The sequence below is a fragment of the Pan paniscus genome, chromosome 5 (assembly GCF_029289425.2).
Source record: "Pan paniscus chromosome 5, NHGRI_mPanPan1-v2.0_pri, whole genome shotgun sequence".
Taxonomy (NCBI): Eukaryota; Metazoa; Chordata; class Mammalia; order Primates; family Hominidae; genus Pan; species Pan paniscus.
This window is the reverse complement of record NC_073254.2, coordinates 189413829-189430070: the sequence shown is the minus strand read 5'-3', so window position 1 is coordinate 189430070 and position 16242 is coordinate 189413829. Positions and strand designations below refer to the sequence as shown.

General features: G+C 52.8%; 1 long non-coding RNA gene across 2 annotated transcripts; it reads left to right on the top strand.

The window, feature by feature from the left end:
• Nucleotides 1-10848: 10848 nt before the first annotated feature.
• LOC134730640 (uncharacterized) lies at nucleotides 10849-15714 on the top strand. 2 transcript variants are annotated; one of them, XR_010112552.1, is made up of 3 exons: nucleotides 10849-11224; nucleotides 12653-12799; nucleotides 15407-15714. It is a non-coding gene; the product is annotated as an uncharacterized LOC134730640 (long non-coding RNA). The 2 variants fall into 2 exon arrangements; XR_010112551.1 differs by lacking the exon at nucleotides 10849-11224 and adding an exon at nucleotides 11390-11515.
• The last annotated feature ends 528 nt before the right edge of the window (nucleotides 15715-16242 follow it).

The following is a 16242-nucleotide window of genomic DNA, read 5'->3' as shown; positions in this document are numbered from 1 at the left end:
AAAGGTGAGGCCCATGTTTGAGTTTTCACAAAACGTACACAGCCCATGTCCCTGTGTCTCCAGTGATGGAGATGCAAAAGCATGCTTCTAAACACACCCGCCCTCAGGTGACACGGAGACGTGGGCCTCCCCATCTGGAGGTGCGGACAGATCCCACAGTTGGGTAGAGACGCTTGGGTTGGAGGAGCTGGGCCTGGTGTTAGAGCAGCTGGGGTTCTGGAAGCGTTGCCACTGTGCAGGGAGAAGACGTGGAGAAAACCGAGGCCACCCGAGACTGAACCTGGGGAACAAGTAAATAACGAAGGCGCCAGGTGGAGGGCAGGCGACAGCGGAGGCTGGGGCGGTGGACGGGAATCGGGAGGGTCAGGGTGCTCAGAGGACATCCTTGCTTAGTGGAAGCCACAGGATTTGCCGGGAATAAGCGGAAAGTAAAAACCATACCCCTTTCTAACAGGGTGTGCGTGCTGCTGAGAGACTATCTGTGTCACTCCCCAGCACAATTTGGTAGTAAGAATTGAAGTCTTTTTCACCTTTCACAGCATCAAACAACACTGAATTATTAAGGTGATGGGGTTTCCAGATGGTTCTGTGAGAGATAATGTAATTCAACCAAAATGGAGGCCCACCCTTCACCTCAGCTGGTGAGTGCGGATGAGAGAATCGCAGGCTCGGGCTTGGGGCTGGTCACGGAAGATCCCGTGGTCTACACCCCAGTTTCAGCAGCTCCTAAAGTAAAAATGTGCTTGAGGAGAGCCCGCCTGTCTTTGGGGAAGCACAGTGGAACTCTGGAGGCTGGATGCTGGCTGTCGCCTCAGTCACTCTCTGTGGTACCATCCTCAGCAATTTGCTTAACTCCTCTGAGGCACAGTTTTTCATCTGCCATGTGGGGCTAGAGTCCTCCCCCACAAATGAAGCAATGCACACAGAAGTCTCTGCTGGCTTCAAGAGCCAAGCAACTCTTAAATCCTCTCACCAGTAAAAACCTTTTATAAACAAGATATTTTAAAATAATTCGGTAGTTGGTCTTCACTGAATACTATTTATTTTCTCATGTATCCAAAGGGAGAACATGTATTTGAAATATTATAAAAGGTCGCAGTGCAGTATTGAAAGCAAATGGCAAGATGATGTATTTTCAGGAGATTATGAAATAATTTGAGCTTTTAAAATATAAAGTATAGGCCTGAACCTAAAAGTATAATTTGGCCAGACAGAATTGCGGGGGGTTTGCCTACTCATCCGGCATTTTGCAACATGAAACCAACCTCCCTCTCTCTGTTTCCTGCCCTCTCGGCCCCGTGGCCACACCAATGGTACAGGCTGCCACGCCTGCCTTGCCTGGGCTGACTTCACAGCAGGAGAATGTGCCTCCGTGTTCTCTGCAATGGGCCTCCAGGGCACAGCCTCCAGGAACACCAGGAGCTTGAGGCACAACAGTTACGGGCAACTCAAAATGCTCGCCAGTCTGACATTGGGTGACCCCACCGATGTCACGGCACCTACTCTCTTCCAAGTGACCCTTGGCAATTAATTTTTCCAGGACTCATCCGTCCAAAATCAATACAAAGCAAAAAATAAGATCTTTAACCTTAAAATGCCATTAAGCTTCTATTATCCTAATCTCCACTCTCAGACTCCTAGAAGGCGGCCATGTGTCTGCCCTGCCTCCTCACACCTGCTTACCCCTTACCTCGCTACGGGACCTGGTGTTCACCCTGCCCTTCTAACACAGTCTCTACAGGCTTGTCAAGGTGTAGTCCCCTGACAGGCAGCATCAGTGCCATCTGGAAGCTTTTATACAAAAAAACCCAAAACCCAGTGCTTCCCAGACCTCCGGAGTCTGCCTCCACATGCAGGATGTTTGCGTGACCTGTAGGAAAACTAACATTTGGAAAGCATTGTCCAAGAACATGAATAACCTCTCAGTCACCAAACACAACAGTGTTTTCTGAAGCCGTCTCCTCAAGTCATTTGTTTTGTTTTGTTTTGTTTTCGAGATGGAGTCTCGCCCTGTTGCCCAGGCTGAATTGCAATGGCATGATCTCGACTCACTGCAACCTCTGCCTCCCAGGTTCAAGCAATTCTCCTGCCTCTGCCTCCCGAGTAGCTGAGATTACAGGTGCCCGCCACCACGCCCGGCTAATTTTTGTATTTTTAGTAGAGACGGGGTTTCGCCATGTTGGCCAGGCTGGTCTCGAACTCCTGACCTCAGGTGATCCACCTGCCTCAGCCTCCCAAAGTGCTGGGATTGCAGATGTGAGCCACCACGCCCGGCCTCTCCTCGAGTCATCTGTCGTTTGCAGGACTGGCCTGTGAGTGGCCGTCATATTTGTGAGTTGTCACCTCCTGAAGCTCCCCGTCCTTTCTGGTCTACTTTTCTCAGTGTGCTGCTGCATTGCACGCTCTGTTGCTAAACATCTACTTATTCCTCCTCTCCAATTCTATTTTTTTCTATTTTCTATTTTCTATTTTTTTCAGTTAATAATAAAATAATAAAATCAAAAGCTTCCACAATTGTCCAAGGGCATTTGACTTCTAAACCACTGCCTCTTACTCTGCCGCCTGTCCCAACTGTCCACAAGATGTCTCACCCGGAGGCTGCTGGCAGCGCAGGCTCAGCATTTCCCACATGGAAAGACCCCGTTCCCGTTCCATCACCTGTGTGAAAGGTAAAGACCCCCATTCCCGTTCCATCGCCTACGTGAAACAGAAGGACCCTGTTCCCGTTCCATCGCCTTCCTGCCTGAAGTCACCGAGCTTCCTAACCCCCGATTCTGCTGAAGGGCTCCCGCATTCTGGCCTGGAAACGCTGTCTCATTCCCTGCGTTTGCTTGAGTCCTTGGCTTGGTCCCTCGTAGGGCATTTTCTCCACGCGCCTGGGTATAAACCTCTGCAGGAAGCCCCTTCCCAGCCCCCACCTGGATCACATCTCTGTAACTCTCTGTGTTTCCATTCTGTCTGTAACATGAGCACAGAAATAGGTATGGGACCCTCATTTGATGCTCAAAGAAGAACATATAACTGGAAACCTTGTCAAATGCTAAGTATTTTACACTTTCATTCCTGGTGTACTGTGAGATGTTTCTGTCTCTGCTGCTGCCACCGAGTTCACGTGTTTCTGGGTGGCTCCGTGCATCCCGCAGGCTGCTCACTGGGGCCCACCATGCAGGGGTTGATTCTGTTGTACCAGATCACAGAGGACAGGGATCGAGCGCCCCTCATCCTCATGCATCTTCAGTTCTCACCACCGAGTCCCACATCGCATTGACTGCTCTGGAAACTCAGCACCCAGCAGTGTCTGTAGATAGAGACTTTCCCGAGCCGGGATGTTTACAGCAGGGAGCAAAGCAGAGGGGTCTCTGTTCCCATGTAGATGAAATCTAGTGAGGGGGGATGCGGCAAACATGCATGTAAAGTTGATAAATCTCAAAAGTAAAAAACTCCATGAAGAAAGTAAAATACAGTGACTTGCTGGAGGGCGAGGGCAGCCAGGGCCCTGGTGGAGGCTGCAGGGAGAAGGCGTCCGAATGAACACCAAGCTCTGGGGAGGAGCCAGGAGAGGACGAGAGGAGGATGGTGAACCAGACAGGGCAGGGCCTTGAGAGGGAGCGGAAGGAGGAGGGTGGGAAGAGCAATGAGGACAGGGAATGGCAAGGGAGGAGGGTGGGAAGAGCAATGGGGGAGGGAAGGGCAAGGGCAGGCCTCAGGATGGGAGCTGGAGCGTGTTCAGGAACCAAATTAGAAAGACCTGCCTGGAGGTGCCAGGGGGACCCGAGCCAGAGCACGTTGGCCTCTGAGCAGTTCTTACTCCGAGTCAAAGGACCACTTGCTTCCTCAGGCTGAGTGCGAGCCCTTGGTCAGTCGTCCCGGATTTGGATGTGCTGGGAGCGCCTGGATTTGGGAACTGGCCCCCCACCACTGTTTTCTCAGTCCTCCAAGAGTGGCTGATGTGGGAGGAGGCTCAGCGAGAGCTTTCTGGACACGAGTAGGTGTGGGGCAGTGTGGACTGTGGGGTAGGAGGGGTGGGGGGGCAGGGAAGCCAGGTGTGGGCACTCAGGGCTGAGATGCACTGGGACACACACACCCAAGTGTGTGCAGATGTGTTTAAACTCGATCCCCACCAGGTTCGACATGTTCCTCCACGTCTCCTGTCTCTAACACTTCTTGTGTTCGTGAAAACCAGCCCCTGTAACCTCTGGAGCTGCTGAGATGCAGCCTGCTTCCAGACAGTGCCATAAAGACATTCCCCGTGTGCCCACGACGTTCTCTTAGTGACGTGTGACACCTGTGACACAGCATCCTCGCACTTACTAGCCACAGAGCAGTTGAGGCTGGACCTGGCTTGTTCCGGCCCTGGGTAGAATATCCTCCAATTATCTGCTGCCCGGAGCCCAGGTTCTGTCCCGGGTGTGGCTGTGACTCTGTCATGGTGAGCAGGGACTGAAGATGGGTGTGACTTGAAAGAGGTGGAAAGTTGGGCAGGAAATCCGCCCATCACATCATCAAGTCACTCCCGTCCAGGCTGCTCAGGCCTGTCCACAGCGCTCCTCGGAAAGGGACGCTCCGGGCTGTCTGTGTCCCCTTCCTCCCCCGCTCTCTCCTCATCTGCATGCTTTTCTCTCCTCCCCACATCCCGTCTCTCTTGGTTCTCCCTCTCTGTTTCTTGGCCAGCTTTCTTCTTGCCTTTTCCATTAAACTTTTACAGATTCCTCCCCTCCCTTTCCTCGTACTTTATCCATTCATGACATGAATCTGCAGAATGGTGGCATATTCTGTATTTTTCAACAAAGTTTAAAGAGGCAGCTTTTAAATTTAAAATTAAATTACTGGGTGTTTCATTTTTCTCAAGGGAGAGAAAAAGCTGCATTCAGTGGTGTTTGGTAAAACGTCTCTTATGACTCTGCCCCCACCCTCCACCGTGCTCTGGGGGCCTGTGGGGGTCTGGAGTGCGCGCGTCTCCCCATCCGAGAGCCGCAGGGCACCAGAATCTATAGGGAAAGTGCTTTCCGGCCCAGGGATGTGTACGTAGTTCTGCACATTTTTGCTGTCTCTGGGAGACAGGCCTAATGATCCACTCGGTAGATGGTGGCAGCCCTCACGCTATGGAGGAAGCATATTGTGCTCAGTGGACTGAGCTTTCCCGGCCAGCGCCCTGGGAATGCAGCCCCAGTGGAAACTCCTGTGAGAATTGTCCGCACTTTTCTCTGTCTCCTTATTTTGTTTAGCGTCGTTTGCTTACCCTTTAACTATTTAAGACTAGATGATGACAAAATTTTGATAAATTCAAGGTATACTTTGCCAATGGTGCAAGCAAAATCGCACTCACCACCCTCAGTGCCCCGAATATCTACATTTTCACCCAGCTAATAATTAGTTTTGAGAAAATTTAGATAACTTGGTTCTCCCATTTCCTTTCTCAGACTTTTATAATTCACTTAAGCATTCCTTTTAATAGATCGCTTTTCAAATATTCTCCTGATAAAGCAGAGCTCCCTGCAGCCCCAGGTCAGCAGGCAAGTCCCTCGCAGCGGGATCCGCGCCTGCCTGGCGCCGCCGCCGCCCTGGGCGCACGCAGCAATTTCACTGTGGGCTCTCCGTCCTGGCGCAGCTGTTGCTTTGGACTTAGTTTTTGGTTAAACTTTCAATTTTCTACTTGCGTATGGTAACATATCATTATTCACCACCTTATGATTTCTAGTTTGTTCAAATTTTTTGTGGAGGTAGCTCAGTTTTGACGCTGTGTTTAGGGCCCTGGGGGGACAGGGTTGCACCCTCAGAAGACCGCCTGCCCCGCGCAAGGCTGGGTGCCTGCAGGCGCCCTGCCGCCCACGGAGATGATGCAGTCCCTGGAGCATCCAGGCCGCCCCGTCCAGAGCGTTTTATCAGTTCGTGGGTCAGACGAGGAAATGCTTATGACGTGACTGGAAAGCCATGGAATGAAGCCGAGCTCCCTTCGGAAGGGAAAGCTGGGAAGAAAAGTGACAGGCAGCTGGGAAAGAGCTTGGGAAAAGCCACGTCCTAAGCGTAGAGAAGGGGCCACCTGAGAACCAGCCTGAGGCTGGGTGGTCTCCGTGGCAAGACCCAGGGGGCCTGGGGGTTCTTCAACAGCCCCTCAGGGAGCCCGTGCCAGCCGTGCCGAAGCGTGACCAGGGGATAGTGAGCACCCCACGAAGCCGTTCTGGTGGGAGAGACACCCCGACCCCGTGGCCTCATCTGCTGACAGTCAAGCCTCCAGCCCGGAGATGCGGCAGGGCCTGCTGGCGGCACAGAACCGCTGGGGTGCCGCCCGGATCCCAAGGCCGTGGCCCCACGCTGGGCCTCGTCTAGGGGGCTCTTCCTCATCAGCTACCTCATGGGGCCCCTCCTAGTAGCTGAAAGTGAAGGTGATTCATCTACATGGGTCTGCGGATCTGCCTTAATACATGCAGTGAAACACACTCCTAAGTCAGGTGTCAGAACTATTCCTAGATTTAACTCCCGGGATGTGCAGCGTGGCTAATCGACATGATCCTTTTTCTGAAGGCCCGAGCTGCCCAAAACCTGGCCCTCCTGCTAAGATGGGGTTGCACCCGCGGGGTGACTCCACCGTCATCTCTGCTCCGCATCTGCTTAGGGCTGTGTGTGTGCCGGCGCTGCACTGAGACGCCACACACCGATGTCGCTTCATCCCCCACACTCGCGTGCACAGGTGAGGAGTGAAGGTGCCGGTGGCCGTACACTGTGCCCAGGCATTGCCTCGCGTCAGGGAGCCCGGGGCCGGGCACGGTGCGCAGAGCCCCGGGATTCCACGCTGCTCTTAGGAAGCCCGCCTGCCGGGGCCGCAGTGGAGCTCAGCCTCCGTCCAGTGTGAGGCCTTGGGCCGCCACTCCTTGGAACTGTCTCAGGGCAGTTCCATCATTCAAGGGATGTCGAGTGATGATGGCGCCCCAGGCGTGTGTCTTTCTAGAAGGGAAAGCACATCCACGTGAAGTCATGTCCAGGGCGTGCTCTCAAGAAGCATTGCTGGGCCCTCTGCTGCCCTGCCTGGGAGCGCTTCTGTGAGCCCTGGCTGGGCTGGGCTGCTGTCCTGCCGTCATTTGCCCTGTCCTCCCTGGACCCAGCCCTCATGTTCAGGCCCCTGAGATGTCCACAGCAGGGCTGTTTCTGCTGATTGCAGCCCTGTTTCTGATTCCTGGGCCTTGTTGTGATGAACTGAAATTGACAATCCAACCTGGAAACCTCTGCAGTCTTCCTGACCAATCAACTAGACTAGCGCTCCAATCCAGGGATTATCCGTTCTCTTCCCCTACTTCCCCATTCTGGGACGATTTTCTTCTCTAACATCTTATAGGAGGCAAAGTTACAAACAAAAATACTTCCACCAAGAACTCTCTTACTTTCCCCTTTTTTCAGCTTTCCTAGGGGACGCGCCCGCCCTCTGCACCAGCCCACCTCATGAACAGAGGCAGAAGTGTTTCTGCTGTACAGTAAAATCCTGTGGTGTGTGCAATGCAGGGATCTTCTCAAAGTCACTGTCCCCCTAGAAACTGCAAATCAGTCACTCCATCCCTTACAGGGCGTGGACAGAAAGCAAGTTCTCTAAAGCCAGGCAAAGCAGAAAGCTCTAGAAACAGACCAGGAGACAAGACGCCTAGATAAACCTGCTACTCAGGTTGCTGGCTAAGAGGGTCACTGCTAGTAGGAAAAGGGAATCGTCGTCTCTATGTCGCTAAGGGCTCATCTTCATGATCTCCAAACCTCCCCTATTCAAATTCACAGGGAGACAGAAGCAGGTTTGTAGGCACAGTTTGAAGCTCTCTGGTCCAGACATAGCTCTAAGGCCTACCCAGGACAGTGTGTGCAGAAGATGTCCTGGTGGCAAAGCCGCAGCACACAGGGAAGTGCCTCTGTGATGAAGACACTGCTAGAGCACGACCCACAGCCATGGGTGCCAGAGCCACTGAAAACAGCACACCTGCTGCCGGCGGGGGAGCTGACGCCTCAGTGGATAAGGAGAAGACGGATTTCAGTTTTACACTGATTACTATCTCACGCTGACTATCTCAGGCTTTCCGTGCCATAGAGAGCATCCCCACTGCCCACAGGCTCGGGAGAGATGTCAGGGGCTTCACCAGACAGTGCCTGGCAAGGCAGGTGATGATGACTCCCTTTGAGGGCCACAGCGGGTGCGGTCGGTCACTAGCACACGGTGGCCAGGCTCTCATGCACTCTAAGCCATCACCCTTTCAATGGCCTCAATGCAAGTTCCTGTGTAATTCAAGGATAAAGTGCAGGAGGAGGCTTTGACCCACCTGCACTGTGTCAGAGGAAGGGGAGCTTCTGCATAGAGGAGTCAGTTCCCAGCAGGCAGACTTGGCAAGCTTTACAATCTAGGACTAAAAGCCACACACACCCAAGGAATATGCAGTCAGGAGTTTTAAAAGAAAAACATTTGTATCCAAAGACACAAGTGAAATAAGACACTGACTATTCAGCCCCCTAAATTTCATTCTACAGTTGGAAATGTACAAAGCAAACCTGGCTCATTTTATACAAAATTTATCTTCTGTGAACTTTGGGTACAATCCCACTACCAAAGGCATTCCACTGGACCTGGATTGAGTACGTCTCTATCTCTTAAGTATTAACCTAAGAAATTGTGGATACACCCCACACCTAACAGAATCAACCAAGAGAAGCGGCTTTGGTGACAAAAAGGGAGCTCACAATGAGGACAGCTGCATTCAGCACCCACAGATCTTTGGCTAGCCTGAGCACTGCCTCAGGGCACAGCAGGAAAACGCTGGCAGGTTGCAGAGCCCAGCTGTCCACCCCATCACCATGGACGGCCCCATATATAGGCAGATTTGAGAGGGGTGGATCAGAACTCACCAACAAACTCTTCATGGCATGAATATTGGAAAAGGTACTTCTAATTCTGTGAAAGAAAAAAGTTCTAGAATCCTCCTAAGTTAACATGTGCTGATAATACGCAAGTGACTGTTGAACTCATACCACCCGTGTATATATAACATACAAAAGTAAATCATCATCATCATCATAACTTAGAATGCTTACTTCCAAAATGTGAGCACTACTCATTTCTGTTAATATAAGGCCATCATAAGCAGAAAATTCATTTTTGTTATTTTTTTTAAATAAAGATTTAAACTGAGATTTCCCTCATGATCTAAACCAGGGGTTCCCAGTCCTGGGAGCATGACTAGTACCGGTCCATAGCTTGTGAGGAACTGGGCCCCAGAGCAGGGGGTGAGCAGCAGGTGAGCAAAGCTTCATCTGTATTGACAGCCGCTCCCCATGGTTCAAGTTACCCCTTGAGCTCCACCTCCTGTCAGATCAGCGGTAGCATCAGATTCTCACAGGAGCTCAAATCCTATTGTGAACTGTGCATGCGAGGGATTTAGGTTACGTGCTCCTCATGAGAATCTAATGCCTGATGATCTGTCACTGTCTCTCATCACCTTCAGATGAGACCATCTCATTGCAGGAAAACAAGCTCAGGGCTCCCACTGATTCTACATGATGGTGAGCTGTATCATTATTTCATTATATATTACAGTGTAATAATAATAGAAATAAAGTGCACAACAAATATAATGCACTTGGGCTGGGTGCGGTGGCTCACACCTGTAATCCTAGCACTTTGGGAGGCAGGTGGATGGCCTGAGTTCAGGAGTTTGAGACCAGCCTGGCCAATATATGGTGAAATATTGTGCCTACTAAAAGTATAAAAATTGGCTGCGCATGGTGGCGGGCACCTGTAGTCCCAGCTGCTCGGGAGGCTGAGGCATGAGAATCGCTTGAACCCGGGAGGCAGAGGTTGCAGCGAGCCGAGATTGTGACACTGCACTCTAGCCTGGGCAACAAGAGCGAAACTGTCTCAAAAAAAAAACAAACTAATTAATTAATTAATGTAATGCACTTGAATCATCAAGAAACCACCCCCACTGCCCCCACTGTCCCCACTGCCAGTTGATGGAAAAATTGTCTTCCATGAAACTGGTCCCTGGTACCATAAAGGTTGGGGACTGCTGATTTAACCAACACAATATATTAAAAAGGCAGACCCCTATTTCTGGCCTGAGGCCACTTCTGTTTCTGGAGGCAGCATCCTTGGCTGGGTAAACGCAGCTTCCCCAAAGGCAGCCACATCCTGATGCCTCTGAAGATATCAGCAGAACAGGAAAACTGAGCACTCAGCCCAGTTCCTGCCTCTCAGTGGGCAGTTCCCACCCCTCAGCAGGCAGTTCCCACCCCCTGGCCAGCAGTTCCCACCTCTCAGTGCACAGTTCCCACCTCTCAGTGCACAGTTCCCACCCCTCAGCAGGCAGTTCCCACCTCCTGGTCAGCAGTTCCCACCTCTCAGTGCACAGTTCCCACTCCCCAGCCAGTAGTTCCCACCTCTCAGTGCATAGTTCCTACCTGTCAGTGAGCAGTCCAGTGCCACATGTCATCCACAGGACACAGCCCTGCAAGGGTCAGGACTTTGGCCCGGGGCACCCAGGCCTGGGCAGTGTCTCCTCAGGGCAGCCCATCCCTACAGAGAGAGACTCTTACAGACCCTGCCACTTGGTCATTTTGCTCCTCCATTTTTCCCCATGACTCACAACAGCATGGACACATGTGCAAGTGTCAGTGATCTCAGAACTCAGTGATGAGTCAGTAAAGTCCATGTAGTTTTCTCTTTTGGAAAGCATTATGCCCTTCCTGCTTATGCCTTCAGGGGCTGTCCTCTGTGCTGCCGTGACTCAGGTTTGCCATTTCATGATTTTCCCCCTTTGTGAGAACCAACCCCTCCCAGAAATGAGCCTGGGAACTGCATGGCCTGGGGCGGGGCCTCCCCAGGGCGGTGCCCCAGCCACAGCACCAGCCCCTCCGGGCGGAGGAGAACCACAAGGTCTATGGGTGTATGTAATGCTGGTGCCAAACAATAAGAAAAACCAACAAAACACTGACCTTGGTCCACAGACAACACCCGTGTCCACGTGGTGGGTGGGGCTGGCTCCGTCAGAGGATGGGAAGATGAGAAGTGCTTGTCGCAGGCCTGGAGATGGAGACCACCCAGGCATGCAGGGGATGCTGCCTCTCCTCCATCCAACAACAAGCCTGCGTGTGCCCAGCCCCCTCTGGTACACGCATTGCTCCCCATCCTCGGCATTGATCAATTGAAAATAAGACCTTGGAAGAACCCCTTGCAAAGCTGACATTGTACGAGCCAAGGCAGGTAATAAAGCGTAGATACAGTGAGGGAGGGGGCGGATGGCATGACGAGTCAGAGGGTGATGCCTGCGGCGGGGATGCACTGAGAATAGAGAGGGCAGGTGCGGGGCTGGAGACACACTCCCGAGAGGGAGATGGGAGAGAGGGCGCCTCGTGGATCCCGAGGAAGGCTGAAGACAGGAGAAGGGAGGGGTCGCACACGTTAAACGCTGCCGAAAGGCCAGGAGAGATTAAGACAGAAATGAATCACTGGATTCGGCCAGGCTGCGGTTATTGACAACAGTGGGAAGAGCAGGTTTGGCGCCGCGGTGCCCGCATTTGGGGTGGCGAGAACGTGAAGGAGGACCTGGCCGTGGGGTCAGCTGCATAGGCCAGGAGCTCGAGGGTGGTGGCTGGCAGAAAGTGCAGTCCAAAGTGCTCTGTTTTGTTTTGATTGTGTTTTAAAATGGGACAAATAACAGCATGTGTGTTTGCTGATGGGGAGAATCCAGGAGAAAAACAGTGAAGTTGAGGGTGAGCAGAGCTGTGCTGGCAGAAAGCTGCACACGGGGCGGGCAGGCCAGGCCACGGACTGGCTCTGCGGGGCGGGGATGTGCATCGTGGTCCCCAGTGTGGAGGGCAGGGCCCTGGATACAGGGGCCGGGGCACCCGTGGACAGGGCAGGGGGAGGAGACCGAGACTTCCTTTAGATCACCCCCACCTTGCCAGGGACCAGGAGAGAGCAAGGCTGGTGCTCAGTGGGAGGGTGAGGCCCGAGCTGGTGCAGGTTGATGAGAGGGAGAAGCCACCAGTGTCAGCCAGGAGATGGGTAGGAGACCATGAGGGAGGCGCATGAGGCTGGCTGGTGGCATGATGCGGCCTGCTGGACTGTCTCTGTGGGTGGTTTTGAGATTTTTACCAGTGATGACCAGTTGTGTAATTGCACACAGAGATGGAAGAGAATAAGATTTAACCAAGCAAGTTCAATAAACAGAAATCCAAAAATGGTGAGATTGCAGGCAAGGCAGTGTTAAAAATGATTTGTCATGGAATTCAAATATGTAAGGTGGAGAGTTTGGACACCTGGAGGATGGGAGACTGACCCCAAAGCAGTGATAGGATCAATGGGTTAGAGCTGGCAACAGGGCCAGCAGATTGTATGAACCCCTTTCCCAGAGGGTGAGTGGGGAGGACAGGAGGAGGTGGCCAAAGCATGGGTGCAGAGGCTGAGCTGACGGGGGCTGTGCTGAGGATGAGGCAGCCCTGCAGTGGAGCCGAGGAGGCTGGAAGACAGGGTGCCAGGCTGAGGGCCTGAGGCCAGGCTTCGAGAGAGATGGGGTGCAGACAGGGAAGCCACCAGGAGATTACGCAAGTCAGCACTGAGTGGTCCCATAAGTTCTTAGGATCTCCAGTTTATGGCTTTAGCAGAAATGGAACTCCCTTCCCCTCACAGTGAGCCTCACAGGGTCAGGGGGAAGACAGGGGATCCCGAAGATAACGTCTGCTACGAACTCAATTGCATCCGCCCCGGGCCCTACGTGGAAGCCCTAATCCCCACGGTGACTGCATTTGGAGAAGGACCTTCAGCACATGATGGAGGGTAAGTGAGGTCACCAGGCTGGGGCCCTCATCTGCTGGGGATCCTTCTGAGAAGCAGAAGAGGCACCGGGGTGAGTGAGCACCGAGGAAAGCCAGGCGGGCATGCAGCCAGGGGCGGCCGTCTGCAGCCGGCAGGAGATCCTTCCCCGGGAACCAGCCCTGCCCACACCTCGACCCCCAGCTTCCAGTTGCCAGGGCTGTGTCGAAAGGCCCTTGTGTGGTTGAAGCCGCCCAGTCTTCGGCATTTTGTTATGGCAGCTCCAGAAGACGAAGCCCGTTCTCTGTCCCTGACTTGAAGGTCCCTCACTCAGATTCTCTAATCAGTTTGGATGATGAATTACTCACTCCCAACCTGGGATTCAGCCCACACTGTTCAGATGACCTGGGTTTGAAGAAAGGGATGTCCTCAAAGCCGTACGACCTGGGTGGTGTGAGCATCAAGGGGGGCTTCCCTGCCATGAAACACAGCAGTCACCCCTCTGCCTTGAAGGCAGCACCCTGCAGATGCACCTGCCCCAGCTTCAGCACCAGCCAGGGCTGGATTTGCATCCTGCCTCTTCTACTGTGACATTTGAAAACATGGCTTTCCCCTCTCAACTGTCAAATCTGGAAAACAGAAGGGCCTGCACGTTAGCCTGCTGCGAGGATCACATGAGAGGCTGAAGAAGCCCCTGTCAGGTGCAGGGCCTGGAACTCGGCCAATTCCTGCTCCTCTGGGCCAGGTTCGGAGGTGTGGCAAAGGGTCCAGCAACACAGGCTCCCCCGGAACCCGTGGGGAATTCTTGCCACGTTGCTGTCCCGTGACGGGCAGCTGCTGCCGTGGCTGCTGAGCCGGCAGGCGTCTCTGTTCCACCAGGTCACTCCACCCAGGTCCCTGCTGCTCTGACATCCTTCCGGGCGTGGTCCTCATTGGGTCAAAGCTGCCCGCCACAGCAGCGGGTCCAAATTCCAGTCCACGGGGAGACAGTATTGCTGAAGATTCACTATTTGTAACTCATTTTGCAGCACGAGACCAATGTCTCTTTACACTCTTCTTTGCCCGGCCTTCCGAATGGCTGCCCAGTCTCATTTCCCCAATCATGACGCGTGAGCTCTGAGGCTGGGGATGCTACCCTGCTAGCACCCAGGCATTGAGGAGAAGGAAGGGTCTCGCCACAAGGAAAGTCCATCTTGGCAGGCATGTTTCGTCAATGTTACATTCCTGTTTCTTACACATTTTTTAAAGTCAGGGACTTGCTGGGCTTTGTCCTAGAACACAAGCATTTTCTTCACAAAACTACACTTTCCTTGGAGTTTTGCTGGGATGTGTTCTCCCGTGGAAATGATGCCGTGGGGGTGGCTTGGTCCTGTCATGTGCTTACAAAAGCCGCCTTGGCCAAGTGCAACTGGAGGCTCCTCCTCTGCCACAAGTGGTTGTGGAGGTAGTGAAGGAAGAGGCGATACCAGCGGGCTGTGTTGTATTTGCTAAGGACATCGTGCATTGTGGGAGGCTTCACAGACTTGTGTAAAACCAATCAGTGGCCCCTCAGGGAGCCGGTGCCAGCTGTGCCGAAGTGTGACCAGGGGATAGTGAGCACCCCACGAAGCCGTTCTGGTGGGAGAGACACCCCAACCCATGGCCTCATCTGCTGACAGTCAGGGCTCCAGCCCAGAGATGCGGCAGGGCCTGCTGGCGGCACAGAACCACTGGGGTGTCGTCCAGATCCCAAGGCCGTGGCCCCACGCTGGGCCTGGTCTCGGGGGCTCTTCCTCATCAGCTACCTCATCGGGTCCCTGCTACTAGTGAAGGGGATTAATCAACGTGGATCTGTGCATCTGCCTTAATACCATGCAAGAAAACACATTCTTGAGTCAGATGTCAGAACTATTCCTACATTTAACTCCGGGGATGTGGAGCATGGCTAATCGACGTCATCCTTTTCGTGAAGGACCGAGATGCCCAAATCCTGGCCCTCCTGCTGGACTTTCATTTTAAAGAACAATAAAATTAATGTTAACTTCTAGCAGCTTCCAAGCTCTGGTAAGGTGATCCAACCCTAAATCCCAGTAGTCACTATTGGAATACGGTGAACCTCTCTCTTTGAAGCCTGGCTTGGCCGTGTGTCACTCCCAGTGGACGGAATGCACTGTCTCTGGTAAAGGGGCATCTCCCATCTCTGCAGGTTTTCAAACACAGGCTAAGGACGTGTCAGAGATACTTTGATGGCGTTAACAGTTCTAGTGAGCCGTGTGCCAAGACACCCTGGAAAGTTCAGGGGTTCCCGTGCCCTTTTGGGTATAGTTTGCAAACTCTTATGGGCACCCACCAGGAATAAAGGATCCCCAATATCATCCATGGCTTATGGCTGGAAATCCCGAACACATCTACAAAATGGTGACATTGCCGAATAATCTGTCACCCTGGGGAGTTGCCACAAGGAAAAACCCAAGCCGCCCTGTAGCAAGATGGTCAGCAGAACAATCGCTGAAGGCTGACTCGGGGTTTGGAGTGTTACAAACCACATTTGGACTTCTAGGCTGCGATTTTAACTGCCCCTCATCTGAATTCAAGCTTACTTTGTTTTGCATTGTTGAAGCTGATGCCTATGCTTTTCTTCTTCCTTTGCAGAGGCCCCGGAGAGGGTCAGCGAGGGGCCTCCACTGTCTGAGTCCGCTCCTGGCAACGCCTGCTCTCTGCACTCAGAGGCCCGGTCCCGGCAGCTGCCACGTTGCTCAGAAGTTCTGGCAGGGGGAGCCTGAAACCCCTGTCTGCTGGCGACACTCCCGGAGCGGCAGGAAATCTCTACATTTTATTTTTTTTCTTAACAGACAAAAGTATTTGACTCCAGAATGATTTCCAGGAATTACAGTATGAGAACTTAGTCTTTGAGATTTTTATTTTCTTCTTAAAAAAATAAAAATGAAATCAAAGCAGAAGACACTGGTTGAGCAGACAGCACATTAGCACATTCCACTTCGCAACAAAACCTGCGTGTTTTCTGCCCGGTCTACCTCAGACAGGGACGGTGGGCTTAATAGCCTTTCCTGTGGAAGGAGTTCAGGGCGGGAGGGAAGTGCTGGGGTAGGAGGGGCAGGCAGAACCTGGAAACTGCGCCCCATTCTTTCTTCTCGGAACTCCATTGCCAGAGGGCTTGGAGTGCTTCTCGGCGATTTGGCATCTGCTTCTCCTCTGCCCCTCGTTCAGAGTTCTCATTGCAAGAAAAGCAGGGAAAAGTTTCAAAAAACCCTTCAGACTTGGAGCTGTTCCTCGGTGATAATTGAACCACCAAACAGAGGTGCTTGCAGGGCCATGGTGAGAGGCACCTCTAGGAAATCTCACACAACCCACACTGCTCCCCTCTCCTGCATGGCAGTGACCCTCCCATAAAAGGGTACAGCCTGTTGTGCCAGCTTTGCAACTGGGATCATTGCAGTCTCTGGCTTTTTGACTCCAGGCGGGCTCCG